This window comes from Periplaneta americana, chromosome 2 (assembly GCF_040183065.1).
Source record: "Periplaneta americana isolate PAMFEO1 chromosome 2, P.americana_PAMFEO1_priV1, whole genome shotgun sequence".
Classification (NCBI taxonomy): domain Eukaryota; kingdom Metazoa; phylum Arthropoda; class Insecta; order Blattodea; family Blattidae; genus Periplaneta; species Periplaneta americana.
In genome coordinates this window covers 10,577,996-10,597,146 of record NC_091118.1, presented here as the reverse complement: position 1 = coordinate 10,597,146, position 19,151 = coordinate 10,577,996, and the positions used below count along the sequence as shown (strand labels likewise).

Below are 19,151 nucleotides of genomic sequence, written 5' to 3'. Positions count from 1 at the left end.
TTATTGTAATTGTAATTGTAAATTTAATATTAATTGTAATTTTATTCTTCATATTATAGTTGTAATCCCCTGGTAGAGGGGAAGAGAAGGCCTGACGGCCTTATCTCTACCGGGTTGAATAAATAAATACTACTAAAAATACTACATGTTAGGTCAATAATGCAGTGTTCATTGATTTGATAAAATACATTGAAGATGATATATTTCAGTGTTCATACAACTGAAAAATATCATCTTTAATGTATTTTATTAAACCAGTAGAAAAATAAATAAAAAAATACAATATTTATGTATCTCAAAGACACTATTTCCAACATTAAAGAGCCAATAGTCAAATATAGCCAGGTTGGAAATGAGCCTTAGAAAAGTTACTTTCAAACATGACCTTAATTTGAGGTTCAAATTCAAGTTGTGCATTTCAATATAGTCATTAACTCGAAGAATTTAGTTTGCTCTTCGGTCCTGCTTCAGAGTAAAGCCACTGATCGCTTTACAGCGGGAGTTGTTTTCTGATAGTACTGAAGGTAGGCTACTTGTCTTCTCCAAACACTTGGAGAACATGAAAAACCAATTTACATGGTCAAACAGACGGAAGAAACATCTCAGAGTGCAAGTGGCATTACAAGTCAGGAGTACATTTCAACTACCAAACTATGGAATTTGCAATGTACAATAAGCATTACAATAAGTCTGAAATTACGGTCCTTCCTAGTTCTCACTTTCTGCTAAGAATTAATTCATATATTTGTTGAAAACAATCAGAGATATGCTTAATTAAAATAATTGACACGGGCACATATTTATTTTTCTCCTAAAGGATGCTGTACTATGGAATTTCAGTTCCTTTAACAATCGCTCAAAAGAATGTATCATTATCCATCTAACAAGCAAACATTCTCAAGAGGACAGATAAAATAATATATTTCGATAGAAGATTTTGTAATGCACTCACAAACGTATACAACATTTTTTGCACGATCATATTTTCTAAAATTGCAAATACAATATATCTTGAATTAAAAATTTAGAGCAATATTATTCCAAAGCCTTTGCAGAACTGCACTTTAATGGTAACTAAGCAACAGTAAGTGAACTGCAGTCGGTCTATTTCAGTAGAGTTTTATGTTATGAAGAATGGTTTCCCTAGCAACAAGTTTCTGTGTCGGAATTCTAACTTTGAAGGCCTAACAACAATAGCTGTAAATACAGCAAAAAAACACGATCGTGCAAAAAAGTAATTTGTGCGAGATCGTGCGTATTTGCTTGGTTTCCGCATAAAACCAATCCGCGGAAAGCCTAAAATTCCACATTCAGTATTCCCAACCTAAGACACACAACAATTTCCCTCTTCTTACCGCTTAAGTGACATATTGATTTTACTGCTTTAGGCTTTTAACATATTATTTTTAGAGACGTTCAATATAGTAATAATTATAAATTGGAAACTTACCGCTGCAATTTCACCTAAATTGCACTGTTAATTATTGTTTTTAAATATTTGCAAAAATTAAGTAAACTCTACAACTCCACTAAAGTTACTGCATTCGTGATGCAAGTAACACTAAGGAAGTCGTGAAAAAATCAACAAGATTCCAGACTCATCATAGACTGGGGGGGAAAAAAAAGACAGACGTATGTCACGGCCTGCTGGAGTATAGTAAACACAGAAAACATTTTAAAGCAACAATGTTGAAGATAGATATTTTTGTTTTGCAAATTTGCCGTCATTGAAGAGAAACCAAGATGGAGATTTTATTGCAACTAATTAGAAATTCCTCTTTCAGGTATGTAATAAACGATCTTCGCACAAAATAATGTACGATACACGAACGGTATGTTTTCTTTCAATTCTCGGAAATTAAAAAAGCTCAACTACGTTTCGCTTTTTCAAACTTTTCCTCGAACATGAAAACTTCAACATACCGCTTTTGTAACGCATATTACTATTTCTTGCACCATGTTAATAATAATGTCTAAACAAGTTATTATACAAATTTTGACCACTCGAGCTCAATTACGAGGGCTCCAGGAAGTAAGTTTTCTTTGGACCGTTTACAGAATGAAAACACAATTTCATGGAAAGATTTATTTGAACGGAGACAGCAATTGTTGAGCTATTTTTCAAGATATTCCCCACCAGAAATGGGGCATTTGTCGTACCGTGGGATCAACTTCTCTCCCCCTATGTCATAGAAGTCTGCCGTCTGGAATCGGAACCAGTGTCTGCACCTCTCTGTTGTAGAAAGAATAATGCTGAAACTGATCAGAAAGAGAAAAAGAATTGGCTGGGTCACTGGCTGAGAAGAAACTGCTTACTGAAGGTTGTACTGGAAGTAATAGTGAACGGTAGACAAGTTCAGGGCAGAAGAAGATATCAGATGATAGACTACATTAAGATATATGGATCATATGCGGAGACAAAGAGGAAGGCAGAAAATAGGAAAGATTGGAGAATGCTGGGTTTCAGGGGCGTACACAAGGGGGAGGTTACCGGGTTTGAACCCCCTCCTTGTACTAAAAAAAATACACATTTAGATTTTGTATTTTTTTTTATATATAATCGTTTTCTCTTCTCTAATTTTTTACTTTCAGAGTAACAAAATCTACATCGTCATAAGGCATAGTCCTTCTACCCGTCCTTCAGTATAATCCCTGTGCTTATAACAATGCTATCTTTATTATAGAGAGATCTACCGCCTAGTACCGACCTTGTAATAAAATGAAGCCGACGCAATATGAAATTTAACTCGTTATGAAACGTATTGAAAAGATCGTTTTGGCAGTTCTGCAGTTCAGACGTTAAATATTGTGCATTGTCGATTTTAAACTTATTTTAATAGCAGTATTCACCCGTTCATTAGTTCGAATTCTGACTTTATTGTAAAACGTTCGTTTAAGTTTTTGAGCATTTGACAGTTCATATTTTCAGTATTAATATTAATATAATAATATTAATAAATATTACTTACTTACTTACTGGCTTTCAAGGAACCCGCAGGTTCATTGCCTGCTCACATAAGCCCGCCATCGGTCCCTATCCTGTGCAAGATTAATCCAGTCTCTAGGAACATACCCCACCTCACTTAAATCCATTTTAATATTATCCTCCCATCTACGTATCGGCCTCCCCAAAGATCGTTTTTCCTCCGGCCTCCCAACTAACACTCTATATACATTTCTGGATTCGCCCATACTTGCTACGTGCCCTGCCCATCTCAAACGTCTGGATTTAATGTTCCTAATTATTTCAGGTGAAGAATACAATGCGTGCAGTTCTGTGTTGTGTAACTTTCTCCATTCTCCTGTAACTTCATCCCTCTTAGCCCCAAATATTTTCCTAAGAACCTTATTCTCAAACACCCTTAATCTCTGTTCCTTTCTCAAAGTGAGAGTCCAAGTTTCACAACCATAAAGAACAACCGGTAATATAACTGTTTTATAAATTCTGACTTTCAGATTTTTTGGCAGCAGACTGGATGATAAAAGCTTCTCAACCGAATAATAACACGCATTTCCCATACTTATTCTGAGTTTAATTTCCTCCTGAGTGCCATTTATATCTGTTACTATTGCTCCAAGATATTTAAATTTTTCCACCTCTTCGAAGGATAAATCTCCAGTTTTTATATTTCCATTTCGTAGAATATTCTGGTCACGAGACATAATCATAGGCCTATACTTTGTCCTTTCGGGATTTACTTCCAAACCTATCGCTTTACTTGGTTCCAGTAAAATTCCCGTGTTTTCCCTAATAGTTTGTGGATTTTCTCCTAACATATTCACATCATCCGCATAGACAAGCAGCTGATGTAACCCGTTCAATTCCAAACCCTCTCTGTTATCCTGGACTTTCCTAATGGCATATTCTAGAGCAAAATTAAAAAGTAAAGGTTATAGTGCATCTCCTTGCTTTAGCCCGCAGTAAATTGGAAATCATCAGATAGAAACTAGCCTATACGGACTCTGCTGTAAATTTCACTATAATAATAATAATAATAATAATAATAATAATAATAATAATAATAATAATAATAATAATATGCAGAAAATTTAAAATTGCGATAATGTAAATTGTGGTAGCAGTTTTAATTATGAGCTCCTGCCTTTCATAAACTTCTTTGTACGCCACTGCTGGGTTTGCAGTGGAAAACTTGCCTATCTTAGTAAATGCTCAAATAGATATGCTCTTTTTTGACTACCATCCTGCCAGTGACGGAAGTTGTACGTATCACCCAAACGCTGTATGTTTTTTTGTAAATATTTCATTCCCAGAAATCCCGCAACTCTTTCCAGCACCTGAAGATCTGAAATGTATTGGACTATCTGCACTAGATGCATTTCTGTCTCGTACATCTGATTTCTGATCGTCTGAGGTCGTTCTTTGCGGTCGTCTTGGCAACGCGAAGATATTTCGTGCGACCTCGGACCCCGTCGGGTGACTCCGGCGTCTAGATCAACGGCCGCCTGGGTCAGTCAGATGTTGGCCGCATGTGGTGGTGTGTGCAGGTGGACGGCAAGGATCAGCGCAAACAAGGTAGGCCAGTCATGTATACGTGCGCAATCTGATCTGCGGAATTTCTGTTTCCCACTCAAACTGCTTCTGGTTGCATAGTAATGTGCAATATTTTATGTGATTATATTTCGTATTTTTTACTGCATTTACTATATTTTTTCACTCTTTTTACTGCATTAAACGAGTTTTCTTTATAAAAAACATGACCGGGTGGTAGATTGTTTAAACTAAACTGAAAGAACGCGACGGAGAGGAAATTTAATAAAATATCTCAGCGTTCAACGTTTGTTGCTGTTACCGGAAGATTAAAAAAGATAGAAATGTACAATCGCTGATCTGTCCAGTGTCTGTTATTGGTCCTAAAACATAATGTTACTACGATGAAAGGAATGTCCGAGAAAGAAAAAATGTTGATTAAATTATCTGTACGTTCAATGTTTGTTATTATTGGCCGAACGTTAGAAGGAGTAATGGTAGATACGTAATTTGATTTATGCCTTATGTTTATCCTATGAACACGAATTTGTTAGTTTGAAAAGGTGAACGTTTAATACTGCTAGACAACTTCTTAGCATGTATGAAATCACTGAAATAACCTGCCACAGAACTCAGCGCTGTCACAGACCTCGGGTCTATCTGTCACAGACCTCAGGGCAATGTGTTACAAACCTCAGGACGATGTCTCAAATCTCAGGGCAATGTGTCACAAACCTCAGGACGATGTGTCTCAAACCTCAGGGTAATGTTTCACAAACCTCAGGACGATGTGTCTCAAACCTCCAGGTAATGTTTCACAAACCTCAGAACGATGTGTCTCAAACCTCCGGGTAATGTTTCACAAACCTAAGGACGATGTGTCTCAAACCTCAGGGTAATGTTTCACAAACCTCAGAACGATGTGTCTCAAACCTCAGGGTAATGTTTCACAAACCTCAGGACGATGTGTCTCAAACCTCAGGGTAATGTTTCACAAACCTCAGGACGATGTGTCTCAAACCTCCGGGTAATGTTTCACAAACCTCAGAACAATGTGTCTCAAACCTCAGGGTAATATTTCACAAACCTCAGGACGATATGTCTCAAACCTCAGGGTAATGTTTCACAAACCTCAGAACGATGTGTCTCAAACCTCCGGGTAATGTTTCACAAGCCTCAGGACGATGTGTCTCAAACCTCAGAGTAATGTTTCACAAACCTCAGGACGATGTTTCTCATACCTCCGGGTAATGTTTCACAAACCTCAGGACGATGTGTCTCAAACCTCAGGGTAATGTTTCACAAACCTCAGAACGATGTGTCTCAAACCTCCGGGTAATGTTTCACAAACCTCAGGACGATGTGTCTCAAACCTCAGGGTAATGTTTCACAAACCTCAGGACGATGTGTCTCAAACCTCAGGGTAATGTTTCACAAACCTCAGGACGATGTGTCTCAAACCTCAGGGTAATGTTTCACAAACCTCAGAACGATGTGTCTCAAACCTCCGGGTAATGTTTCACAAACCTCAGGACGATGTGTCTCAAACCTCAGGATAATGCGTCTCAAATCTCAGGACGATGTTTCTCATACCTCCGGGTAATGTTTCACAAACCTCAGGACGATGTGTCTCAAACCTCCGGGTAATGTTTCACAAACCTCAGAACGATGTGTCTCAAACCTCCGGGTAATGTTTCACAAACCTCAGGACGATGTGTCTCAAACCTCAGGGTAATGTTTCACAAACCTCAGGACGATGTGTCTCAAACCTCCGGGTAATGTTTCACAAACCTCAGGACGATGTGTCTCAAACCTCAGGGTAATGTTTCACAAACCTCAGAACGATGTGTCTCAAACCTCCGGGTAATGTTTCACAAACCTCAGGACGATGTGTCTCAAACCTCAGGGTAATGTTTCACAAACCTCAGAACGATGTGTCTCAAACCTCCGGGTAATGTTTCACAAACCTCAGGACGATGTGTCTCAAACCTCAGGGTAATGTTTCACAAACCTCAGAACGATGTGTCTCAAACCTCAGGGTAATGCGTCTCAAACCTCAGGACGATGTTTCTCATACCTCCGGGTAATGTTTCACAAACCTCAGAACGATGTGTCTCAAACCTCAGGGTAATGCGTCTCAAACCTGAGGACGATGTGTCTCAAACCTCAGGGCAATGTGTCACAAACCTCAGGACGATGTGTCTCAAACCTCAGAGCAATGTGTCTCAAACCTCAGGGCAATGTGTCACAAACCTCAGGACGATGTGTCTCAAACCTCAGAGCAATGTGTCACAAACCTAACGACGATGTGTCTCAAACCTCAAGGCAATGTGTCACAAACCTCAGGACGATGTGTCTCAAACCTCAGGGCAATGTGTCACAAACCTCAGGACGATGTGTCTCAAATCTCAGAGCAATGTGTCACAAACTTCAGGACGATGTGTCTCAAACCTCAGGGCAATGTGTCACAAACCTCAGGACGATGTGTCTCAAACCTCAGAGCAATGTGTCACAAACCTAACGACGATGTGTCTCAAACCTCAGGGCAATGTGTCACAAACCTCAGGACGATGTGTCACAAACCTCAGGACGATGTGTCTCAAACCTCAGGATAATGTGTCACAAACCTCAGGACGATGTGTCTCAAACCTCAGGTTAATGTGACACAAACGTCGGGGCAATATGTCACAAACCTCGGGACTATCTGTCAGAGGGGTCAGGGCTATTTGTCAAAGACTTCAGGTCAATGTGTCACAGACCTCGGGGCAATATGTCACAGATCTCGTATAAATGTCTCACAGACCTCAGGGCTATCTGTCACAGACTTCGGGGTAATGTGTCACAGATCTCGGAGCAATGTGTCACACCTCGGGGCAATGTGTCACAGACCTCGGGACTATCTATCAGAGACCTCAGGGCTATTTATCAAAGACGTCAATTCAATGTTCATAAATCTCGTATCAATGTGTCACAGACCTCGGGGTAATGTGTCAAGGACCTCAGGGCAATGTGTCACAGACCTCGAGTCAATGTGTCACAAACCTCGGAGTAATATGTCAAGACATCGGGCAATGTGTCACAGATCTCGGGGAAATGTCTCACAGATCTCGGGGCAATGTGTCTCTGACGTCGGGGCAATGTGTCACAGATCTCAGGACAATGTGTCACATACAGTATCTAAGAGCTATCTGTCAGAGACCTCAAAGCAGTGTGTCACAAACCTCGGAGGTATCTGTCACAGACCTCAAGGCAGTGTGTTGCTGACCTCGGAGCTATTTGTCACAAACCTCATGTATTAGACCTCGGGGCAATGAGTCACAAACTCGGGGCAATGTGTCAGATTGTCACAGACATAGAGGACATAGAATCTATGTATCACAGATGTCATGGCTATCTGTCACAGAACTCTGCCTATCACTTTGCTAACTCCTCATCAAACACGATTGGGCTATAGCCAACAAAATGAAAATAAATTCTCTAAAGAGCAAAGCCATCAGCTTTACAAGGAAAAGAAATAAAATAATCGCATCGTATACGTTAGGGGGTGAAACAATTCCGGAAGTTAACAAATGTAAATACCTCGGAATAACATTTAGCAGCGATCTCGGCTGGGGGGAACACGTTACAGACACAGCGGGAAAAGCATGGAGAGCGTTACACTTTGTGATGAGGGTACTAAGAAAAGGCTCTGATAAATCCAAAGAGATTGCATATAAATCACTAGTACGTCCAGTAATGGAATATGGTGCTGCATGTTGGGATCCTTACAGATTAGAACATATTAAGACACTGGAAAAGATTCAAAAACGGGCTCTCAAGTATTCTCGTAATAATTCACCATTAAAATGGGACACACTCACGGACAGGAGAACGCGAATTCGATTATGCGCACTGTTCAAAACATACAGAGGTGAGCCTGCCTGGAGCGAAATAAAAAATAGGTTGCAGCCGCCAAATTACTCTTCAAGGAGCGACCACTCATATAAATTGAGGGAAAGAAGACAGAGGACGGACACTGGAAAGTTTTCTTTTCTCAATCGTACTATCAGGGACTGGAATGCTTTTCCTGCAGACTTACTAAAGGCTTTACCAACAACCAAAAATGTATTTAAAAATAGGCTTAAGGACTTTACTAATAAATAATTATACACAGTATGTAAAGGGTGTAATTGATATTTCGTTATTGAAGTGTTCTATCAGTGAAGAATTATGTTGTGTCAGTGAAGTGTGTTGTGTCAGTGAAGTGTGTTGAGTAAGTGAAACGTGTTCCTGTCAGTGAAGCTTTATAGTTTATAGTGGCAGTGCAAAGTATTTGAACAGTGAAATGTTTTTGAAGTGTTAGCGAAATCAGGATAGAATCAGTGAAATATGTCGTAGTTCCAGTGCAGTGAGTGAGTTGACAGCGAAATGAGTGTAGTGTTGAAAGGTAGTTGTGCAGGTATGAACATATCATACTCGTGGGTTTTATTTCGAACATAGGTTTAAGGTACAAATTAGATTTACTTTAAATGTTATTTTAACTGATCGCGCTTCATTTAATTTAGGATGTTCCCTGTTGTTGTTGTTGTTATTATTATTATTATTATTAGTATTAATTATTAGTATTATTATTGTATTTTTATTAATTGTGTTTATTATTGTCTTTATTGAGTGTAATTAGTTACCACTGCCACCGGGTATATACCCATTGCAGTGTGAATAAATACATACATATACAAACACACTGTAACCTTGTCACAAACCTCGATGCAGTGTAAAAGAAGAGTGTTATATTTCATTTTGTAAATTATTGAAATTATCAGGCAGTACATCTCGCTTGACGATAAATATCAGAGGAAGAACAATTGTTTGTATGCATCTGAAGTCTGACTAGTGTAATATGTAGGTAGTCAGCGAACTATGCAATGGAGAGGGAAGGAACTGGCCACCCTACCCCGTTATCTTTTGACCCAGTTGCTTCATGAGTGATGCCTTATTGGTGTTACTTGTGGGGTTCAGACCTGTCTTCGGACATTTGACTAAACAACACGTTATTGAAATGATATGGCGTTTTTGTGTGCTGTGGTGTAGTTATATTGAATATTCGATAAATGAAAGAGCGAGATAGAAAAATGCATACTATTTTTAAACATCTTGCAAGTTTAACGTTTGTTGCTGTTGTCCAGACATTAAAAAATAGTTAGAGAAACGCTGATATGGTCAACGGTTACTTTCCCTACTGCAAACATGACTTTATTACTTTGAAGTAAATTAGTTCGAGGTTTTTCCTAACTGTAAACGAATGTCATTCGATTCCTTGGCGAATTTTTGGACTCTTTTCGTCAAATGCTATCTAGTTGATTACGTTATAATCAAATGTATGGTAACTATGGAAATGCAAAAAATAACAAATGAAAAAAAAAACCACTGTTTGTTCAAGACCGTGATGTGTATTTTTTTCCTCAAATCGTTATATATAATTTGAACTGGTAATGGAAATTACGGGAAAACGGCTGAACGGATTTTAATAAATGACCCCTAATTTTGAAGCTTGGAACTCAAAGTTTTTCAGAAAAATAGTAGTTTTCAGTGAAATGTCAATTTTTCAACATAATTTTCTTATTTTCCAAAATCCATCTGTCGTCAGTTTTGAGAACTAGCTAATTGCATGTCAGAATAAAAGAAAACACACACTACAGTAAACAATATTTCACGAAGGCCATGACCTGCAAGAATGCTGACATATATAGTGCTCAAATTAAATTGGCTATTAAAAACTTAACTTACTGAAAATAATTTACAGGTTCGATTCTGTGGTGTGTAATTTTCTGGGTACAGCTGTGTATTGGATATTAAAAACTACAAAACTTGAGGTGGTTTGATGACATTATTACCATTAGAAATGAAATATTATTGTAGTTAATGCCATGATGTGACTATTTTTCATTAATTATACATATTAATGCTATATTGATGATATGAAAGTGAAACGTTTCGGGGTTATATAAGTAGATGTAGAGAACAACTTAAATTAGACTTTGATTTCTATATTTTACTGAGTGGCGGCTATATATTATATATAGTATATGTTACTGAAAGCTATAGAGCAGCTGGCTACGGACTGGAAGGTCCGGGGTTCGATCCCAGGTGGCGACAGGATTTTTTCTCGTTGCCAAACTTTCAGAACGGCCCCGAGGTTCACTCAGCCTCCTATAAAATTGAGTACCGGGTCTTTCCCGGGGGTAAAAGGCGGCCAGAGCGTGGTGCCGACCACACCACCTCATTCTAGTGCCGAGGTCATGGAAAGCATGGGGCTCTACCTCCATGCCCCCCAAGTGCCTTCATGGCATGTTACGGGGATACCTTTTACTTTTTTACTGAAAGCTATAAAACTTACGTAAAATAATGATATTGTTATTAAAAATCAAATATTTTTATAGTTATTAATCAAGTGGGGTTGGCTCTTTTTCATATATTTAATGGCGGTGTGGTGTAGATATTTATATGCGTGGTTCTCTTCAGTATTGGCTCGAGAGAGTATCTTTCATTGTTATGGAAGCAAATAACTTTCAGAATGTCTGGTATTCTTCATTGAAAATAAATCTGAAAAATGTTTATTTGAACGTTTAATGAACTTAGTTTGCAGCATTTGCTGCACAAGCCACTAGTATTGTAATATTTATAATGATTTAAAGGCCTGAAGTGGTTGAATGACCTTATATGATGAGGAAGAATATGTCACCTTGCTGGCGATGTTTATTTCTACAGCACATAGGGCCCACATGTATTAAAGCATATTAAAAATACTGTTATAATAATCTGTTAGAATCTTACGTAGGAAATGATACGAACATTCATGCCGTAGGCGAGATTTGAACCCACGACAGTAGTTTCCAAGTAGAGTTAATGCTTGGGGCCTTATTTTTGCGTACATCTACACTACATTGACTATAGGAATACTATTCCGTGTTGGAATATGGCAAAGGAAGATGTAGTTCACACAATAGCCAAACCTTGTCTCTGGGGTATATATATATCTGTACTGTTACTTCAAATTGCAACGTTTAAAGACCAGTAGAATGCGGCGTTATTTAGCGTGTCGTAGTCATTTGTTTTTGTGCCGCCGGTGACAACATAGCATCTCAAGTGAGCGTAACAGGCATACGACAAAGCTTAGCCCAAGAGTGAAGGGATCAATTTCCACACAATTCCTACAAAATTAAAAAGAAAAACGCTTTCATTTATATTGAGTGACGTAATGTTATAGCTTGTAATGAAATAATTCTTTGTGCAAAATCCTTTCAAGCTACAGAGATTATTCATATACAAGGTGTTTCAAAAGTAACACAAAATTGAAATTAAAGTTTAAAGAGGGGATTTTGGGACACGTCAATCACGTCAAACATTGTATTTAGAAAATAACAATTTTTATGGAAATAAAATGTTTTTGCAAATATTGATATGTGAGTTATGACGTCATCGAAACTATTTTTAAATTACACCCAATATATTTTCTTAATATCATATGAAACAGCAAATTTTTATATCATATTTAATTTTGTTTTATACAGAAGTACATGGTTACGGTTACTATGGTAACAATTTTACTGTTGATATGGTTTGTTAGTTTTAATAGAATATGAGATAGCCTAATTGAGGTTTCAATAATGATGGTGTTTCGTAACAAAAGATGTACATAACAAGAGGTCTGCACACTTCTACACGCTATTCATTCACCTATTTCTCTGTCTATTGTGAGTACAATAGAAGCGAAATATGTCACAGACATAAAGAGATAATTTTCTGTTAAGAATATCTTGCTTTACAGTATGTTGGTCTCAGCAATAAAACACAAGGACCAACAATAAAGTACCAACAATAAAATTGTTACGATAGTAAATATAACCATAGTGCTTCTCTACAATGTAAATTAAGTGTTACATAAAATATATGCTCTTTCACGTGATAATAAAGAAAACTATTGGGTGTAATTTAAAAATCCTTTTGATGACGTCATAACTCGCATAATAATGGTCGTAAAAATAATTTCCTATCAAAAACATTCCTTCCTAACAAAAGGTTTGACGTGTCTGAACTTTTTGTACAGATTCTTTTAATCACTTTTAATTCCAATTATGCCATACTTTTGAAAAAAAACACTGTATGATAATTTGTAATTGTAACTAAATATGATATTAATTACGTCTTGTAAATCTAATTTAATGTCCAATTTCAGCTACAGAGGCTATTCATAGACTATAAGATGATAATTTTAATTACTATTTTTCATTTAATGTTTCTTTTAAACTACAGATGATATTCATAGACGATAAGATGATAATTGTAATTGTAATTCTTTATTTAACGTTCATTTTAAACTACAGAAGCTATTCTTAGACGATAAGATGATAATTGTAATTCCAATTCTTTATTTAACGTTCCTTTTAAACTACAGAGGCTATTCATAGATGATAAGATGATAATTGTAATTGTAATTCTTTATTTAACGTTCCTTTTAAGCTGCAGAGGCTATTCATAGACGATAAGATGATAATTGTAATTGTAATTCTTTATTTAACGTTCCTTTTAAACTACAGAGGCTATTCATAGACGATAAGATGATAATTGTAATTGTAATTCTTTATTTAACGTTCCTTTTAAACTACAGAGGCTATTCATAGACGATAACATGATAATTGTAATTGTAATTCTTTATTTAACGTTCCTTTTAAACTACAGAGGCTATTCATAGACGATAAGATGATAATTGTAATTGTAATTCTTTATTTAACGTTTCTTTTAAACCACAGAGGCTATTCATAGACGATAAGGTGATAATTGTAATTGTAATTCTTTATTTAACGTTCCTTTTAAACTACAGAGGCTATTCATAGACGATAAGATGATAATTGTAATTGTAATTCTTTATTTAACGTTCCTTTTCAACTACAGAGGCTATTCATAGTAGATAAAATGATAATTGTAATTGTAATTCTTTATTTAACGTTCCTTTTAAATTACAGAGGCTATTCATAGACGATAAGATGATAATTGTAATTGTAATTCTTTATTTAACGTTCCTTTTCAACTACAGAGGATATTCATAGAAATATTACTATGGATCTTTGCTGTATAACCTACCTTAAAAGCATTACGATTAAAGAGACGAACATAACCTAATTCAACGAATGAAATTCAAAGATAAACAGCTGCTACTTTTTTTTTTTGTTGGTTATTTAACGACGCTGTATCAACTACTAGGTTATTTAGCTTCGATGAGATTGGTGATAGCGAGATGGTATTTGGCGAGATGAGACCGAAGATTCGCCATAGATTACCTGCCATTCACCTTACGGTTGGGGAAAACCTCGGAAAAAACCCAACCAGGTAATCAGTCCAAGCGGAGATCGAACCAGCGCCCGAGTGCAACTTCAGACCGGCAGGCAAGCGCCTTAACCGACTGAGCCACGCCGGTAGCTTGCTACTTGTTATGACGTAGTATGTTTATTGATATGACGTCGCTTGTAGCGATTCGTTGGTAATGTACGAGACACTATAATTCTTTCGTTGAACAGAAAGTTACAACTCCATACTTTACAACAATTTTCACTGGTAATTTGTAATGTAAACCACCGTACCTTTGTGAAATAGGCTTCTGAAATCAAGTTTCCTTACACATCTGTCGACTTTATCCCTGGCTGTTATTATGATATTATGTTTAAATACTTACTTACTAGCTTTTAAGGAACCCGGAAGTTCATTGCCGTCCTCACATAAGCCCGCCATCGGTCCCTATCCTATGCAAGATTAATCCAGGCTCTATCGTCATATCCCACCTCCCTCAAATCCATTTTAATATTATCCTCCCATCTACGTCTCGGCCTCCCCAAAGGTCTTTCTTCCTCCGGCCTCCCAACTAACACTCTATATGCATTTCTTGATTCGCCCATACGTGCTACATGCCCTGCCCATCTCAAACGTCTGGATTTAATGTTCCTAATTATGTCAGGTGAAGAATACAATGCGTGCAGTTCTGTGTTGTGTAACTTTCTCCATTCTCCTGTAACTTTATCCCTCTTAGCCCCAAATATTTTCCTAAGCACCTTATTCTCAAATACCCTTAACCTATGTTCCTCTCTCAAAGTGAGAGTCCAAGTTTCACAACCATAAAGAACAACCGGTAATATAGCTGTTTTATAAATCCTAACTTTCAGATTTTTTGACAGCAGACTGGATGACAAAAGCTTCTCAACCGAATAATAACAGGCATTTCCCATATTTATTCTGTGTTTGATTTCCTCCCGAGCATCATTTATATTTGTTACTGTTGCTCCAAGATATTTCAACTTCTCCACCTCTTCAAAAGATAAATTTCCAATTTTTATATTTCCATTTCGTACAATATTCTCGTCACGAGACATAATCATACACTTTGTCTTTTCGGGAATTACTTCCAAACCTATCTCTTTACTTGCTTCCAGTAAAATTCCCGTGTTTTCCCTAATCGTTTGTGGATTTTCTTCTAACATATTCACGTCATCCGCATAAACAAGCAGCTGATGTAATCCGTTCAATTCCAAACCCTCTCTGTTATCCTGGACTTTCTTAATGGCATAATCTAGAGCAAAGTTAAAAAGTAAAGGTGATAGTGCATCTCCTTGTTTTAGCCCGCAGTGAATTAGTTGGTATTAATGATTTTTAGTAAAATTATCTTTGTTCTCAATTTTACATGGATTTGTATTTTTATAATAGGATTGATGCTGATATGATAGTAGGGGGTCGCAAACAAATGTCTCGCCGAAAAGTAGGTCGCGCCTTCAATTGTTTGGGAACCCCTGCTCAGAGCAATAGTCAAGCATGTGTTCACTTTTCGGTCGGAATCGACGCGCAGAGGCGAACGTGGCGCCACGTCGAACTTGCTAATTGTGCATGCGAGTGGCATCCATGGGGCCACTTAACCGGAAGCCACAAACACACTCAAGTGAATTCATTTGTTTTCAACTGAATCCATCACAAGTTGAACCGGTTTTCGTTCGTCTTCATTTAGCTGAGTGATTCTCAACTGGAAGGTTTTTGTGAGAACCAGATTCCTGGCGTTGCCTTGGAGATACTTCAAAACAAAAGCCTCTCGCACATCTTGAACGACTGATGTTCTGGCTTCTTGCTATACGTTTTTTTTTTTTTTTGCTGCGTTTACATTTTCTCTCAGTCTTATCGACATTTCTAGTACCACTTCTTGTAGTCGATTGCAATGAACAACAACAATGTTGCTCCGACTTAAAACAATGTATTCCTTATGGTTTGTGTGCGCTGAATCCGAAAATGCATCTCTGTTCTTCCAAGCACGTAAGGTTTTTAATGTATACTATGATTTCACTTTTCCATAAGCGCTCTCCCAAAAAACATCTGGCGCGGGTTGGGGGTTGTAAACCAAAACAAAAGCTAATGCATTTTATGAGTTAATGACATTTGCGGTTTCTTGTGGTTGTTGGCATGTTCTTTTGTACGTATAATAAATAAACAGATATTGGTTACTTCTATTACGTAAGTTTCATAACAGTTCAAATGAGGTCTACGCAATGAACAAACAAGGGTGTGGTTTTCAGAATTTAAGAGAAAAATTTACAATTTGAGTGAATGCAAATTAAAAGAGGGCATTTCCATCGGTCCACAAATTCACAACGTTATAGCTGACTCATTGTTTGAGGAAAAACTTTCCGTTACAGAAAAAAATGGCATGGCGCGCTTTCAAAGATGTTTGCTCAAATTCTGTTGAGAATTCTAAGGCAGACAATTACATAGAACTTGTTGTGGAAACAATGTCAAGTGCATATGAGAAAATGGGGTGTAATATGTCTCTCCAAATACACTTTTTACTTTCTCATTTGGATTTCTTTCCTCATAACCTTGGAGCGGTAAGCGACGAGCATGGGGAAAGGTTTCATCAAGAAATATCTGGAATGGAAATGCGATATAAAGGAAGATCATCATCCAGCATGCTTGCAGACTATTGTTGGTTTCTTGTAAAAGACAGTCCCGGGTCTAGCTATAAACGAAAGTCATCCAGAAAAAAATCTTTTAAATGTAAGTTCAAATTCCGAGATTTTTCTCATTATACGCATGAAATATTTTTATTGTTATTGTGGTAAACTATGTAACATCATTTTTGTATCCAGTACACATTTTACAAGTGTTGTGAAGCATGTAATCGCTAGTGTGTTGTAATTTTACCAGTAGCAGTGAAAAATTAATAAAAAAGAAGATTTTTCATTAAAAAATTCAATTCATTTTCCCCGAAAAATGGTACGTGATGGGGCAATTTGGATTTTAAATTCAGATTTAGGGCACACATATTAGTAATATTCACCTATTTTTATTTCGGAGCAAGACAAAAAGTAAGTAGTAATATACGTTACAAGAGCGGTATGTTGACGTTCTCATGTTCGAGGAAAAGATTGAAAAAGCGAAACGTAGTTGAGCTTTTTTAATTTCCGAGAACATGAAAACAAACATACCGCTCGTATATCGTACATTATTTTGTGCGAAGATCGTTTATTACATACCTGAAAGACGAATTTCTAATTAGTTGCAATGAAATCTCCATGTTGGTTTCTGTTTAATGACGCCAACTTCGGAACACCAAAATATCTTTCTTCAACATTGTTGCTATAAAATGTTTTCTGTGTTTACTATACTCCAGCAGGCCGTGATATACGTCTGTCTTTTTTCCCCCAGTCTATAAATGCGAACTTAAAACAAACGGTAAGGTTATGTAATGATTTATTTTTCATTTTAATATTCTAACAATATTATTTATATAACATATTGCATCGGCATCTGGAATCTTGTTGATTTTTTCACGGCTTCCTTAATGTTACTTGTATCAGGAATGCAATAAGTTTCGTGGAGTAGTAGACTTTACTTAATTCTTGCAAATATTTAAAAACAATAATTAACATTGCAATTTAGGTGAAATTGCAGTGGTAAGTTTCCAATTTATAATTATTACTATGTTGAACGTCTCTAAAAATAATATGTTAAAAGCCTAAAGCAGTAAAATGAATGTCGCGCTTAAGCGGTAAGAAGAGGGAAATTGTTATGTGTGTTACGTTGGGAATACTGAATGTGGTATTTCACACACCGCGTATTGGCTCTGTGCGGAAAACAAGCAAATACGCACGATCTCGCACAAAATTTGTTTTCAGTGTTATCGAGAAAAGATCTGGTTTCTATAGAAACTCCGTTAAAAACAACAAATAATCGACCGTGCATTTCAGCATAGCTCATTAATGCCTTGTTCCTCAAGCAGGGTTCTCAATAAGGAAAATCTTGAGAATCCAATAATGAATGACCATAGTAGTAGTAATAATAATAATAATAATAATAATAATAATAATAATAATAATACTTGGCGCCACAGCCCTTGAAGGGCCCAGACCAATCAACCGGCTGCTGGCCTCACGTTCATATGCCGAAGCAGAGGTGGACGATCATCCAACCATAATGGAGGTATCATGTATTTAGCACGATGATACCCCAAGTAACTGGATTTCGCTACCTATCGTAGCTTCTCAAATGCATCACGATGCTGGGTGGGCATCGGTCCCATACACTGGCCGAAATTTCATGAGAAAATTTCTTCCCCCATGAAGACCCGAACTAGCGTGCATTCCGTAACGCGAGTCCTAGGCTGGATGCCTTAGACCACGACGCCACGGCGCGAGACAAAAAGAGTAACTTAATTATTATAAATTTCACTATTACTGGCTATTTAATTATGAATTCCTTCCCAGGAATTATCGCTACTGATATTTATTGCCAACAATTCAATCTCATTCAGGCTGCAATTTAAGAAAAACGACTGGGAGAAATGCATCTAGTGATTTTGTAGCAGGATAATGTCCATACGCATGCTGCTAACAGTACAAAGCGGTTATCCAATGGCTCGGTTGGAAATTTATTTCACTTTCACCCCATTCTCCTGATCTTGTTCCATCAGATTTTATCTATTCTGTCCTTTACTGTACCATATCACTACCTTCGATATCCGGATAGAAGAATGAGTATAAAAATATTTCCTTACTACGGACATACATCTGGTAGTTACCACGAAGGGAATATTACTTACGGTATCTAATTACAAACCACTTACAGCTTTGAATATTTAAATTTGTTTTAATGCTCACATTTGTAATAAAAACATAATATTATTAGAAATGAGTACAAGAAATAGTTACCAAGCCTATATCATACGAACTACGGTATAAATTGTATCATTTGCGAAAAAAAATGTATATAGGCCTAACACTGCTTGTAGCACTCCCATTTTTAGTTTTATGAAGAAATTCTATAGGACACACAAAAGTTACACATACTTATTTACTTACATGTGGCTTTTAGAGGGATGAAGTTACAGGAGAATGGAGAAAGTTACACAACGCAGAACTGCACGCATTGTATTCTTCACCTGACATAATTAGGAACATTAAATCCAGACGTTTGAGATGGGCAGGGCATGTAGCACGTATGAGCGAATCCAGAAATGCATATAGAGTGTTAGTTGGGAGGCTGGAAGGAAAAAGAACCTTTGGGGAGGCCGAGACGTAGATGGGAGGATAATATTAAAATGTATTTGAGGGAGGTGGGATACGATGATAAGAGACTGGATTAATCTTGCACAGGA

The 19,151-nt window shown here is 37.1% G+C and overlaps 1 protein-coding gene across 2 annotated transcripts in view; it reads left to right on the top strand.

The window, feature by feature from the left end:
- The window catches only part of LOC138713140 (mucin-22-like), a 68,289-nt gene that overhangs the window by 6,910 nt on the left and 42,228 nt on the right, over positions 1 to 19,151 (top strand). Inside the window, exon 1 of one of the 2 annotated variants that reach the window (XM_069844955.1) lies at positions 4,394 to 4,534. The exons of the other annotated variant lie outside the window; for it this stretch is intronic. The gene's annotated coding sequence lies outside the window, so the exon portion shown is untranslated. Of the gene's footprint in view, positions 1 to 4,393; positions 4,535 to 19,151 lie in introns of those variants that run through there. 2 annotated transcript variants of the gene reach the window in all.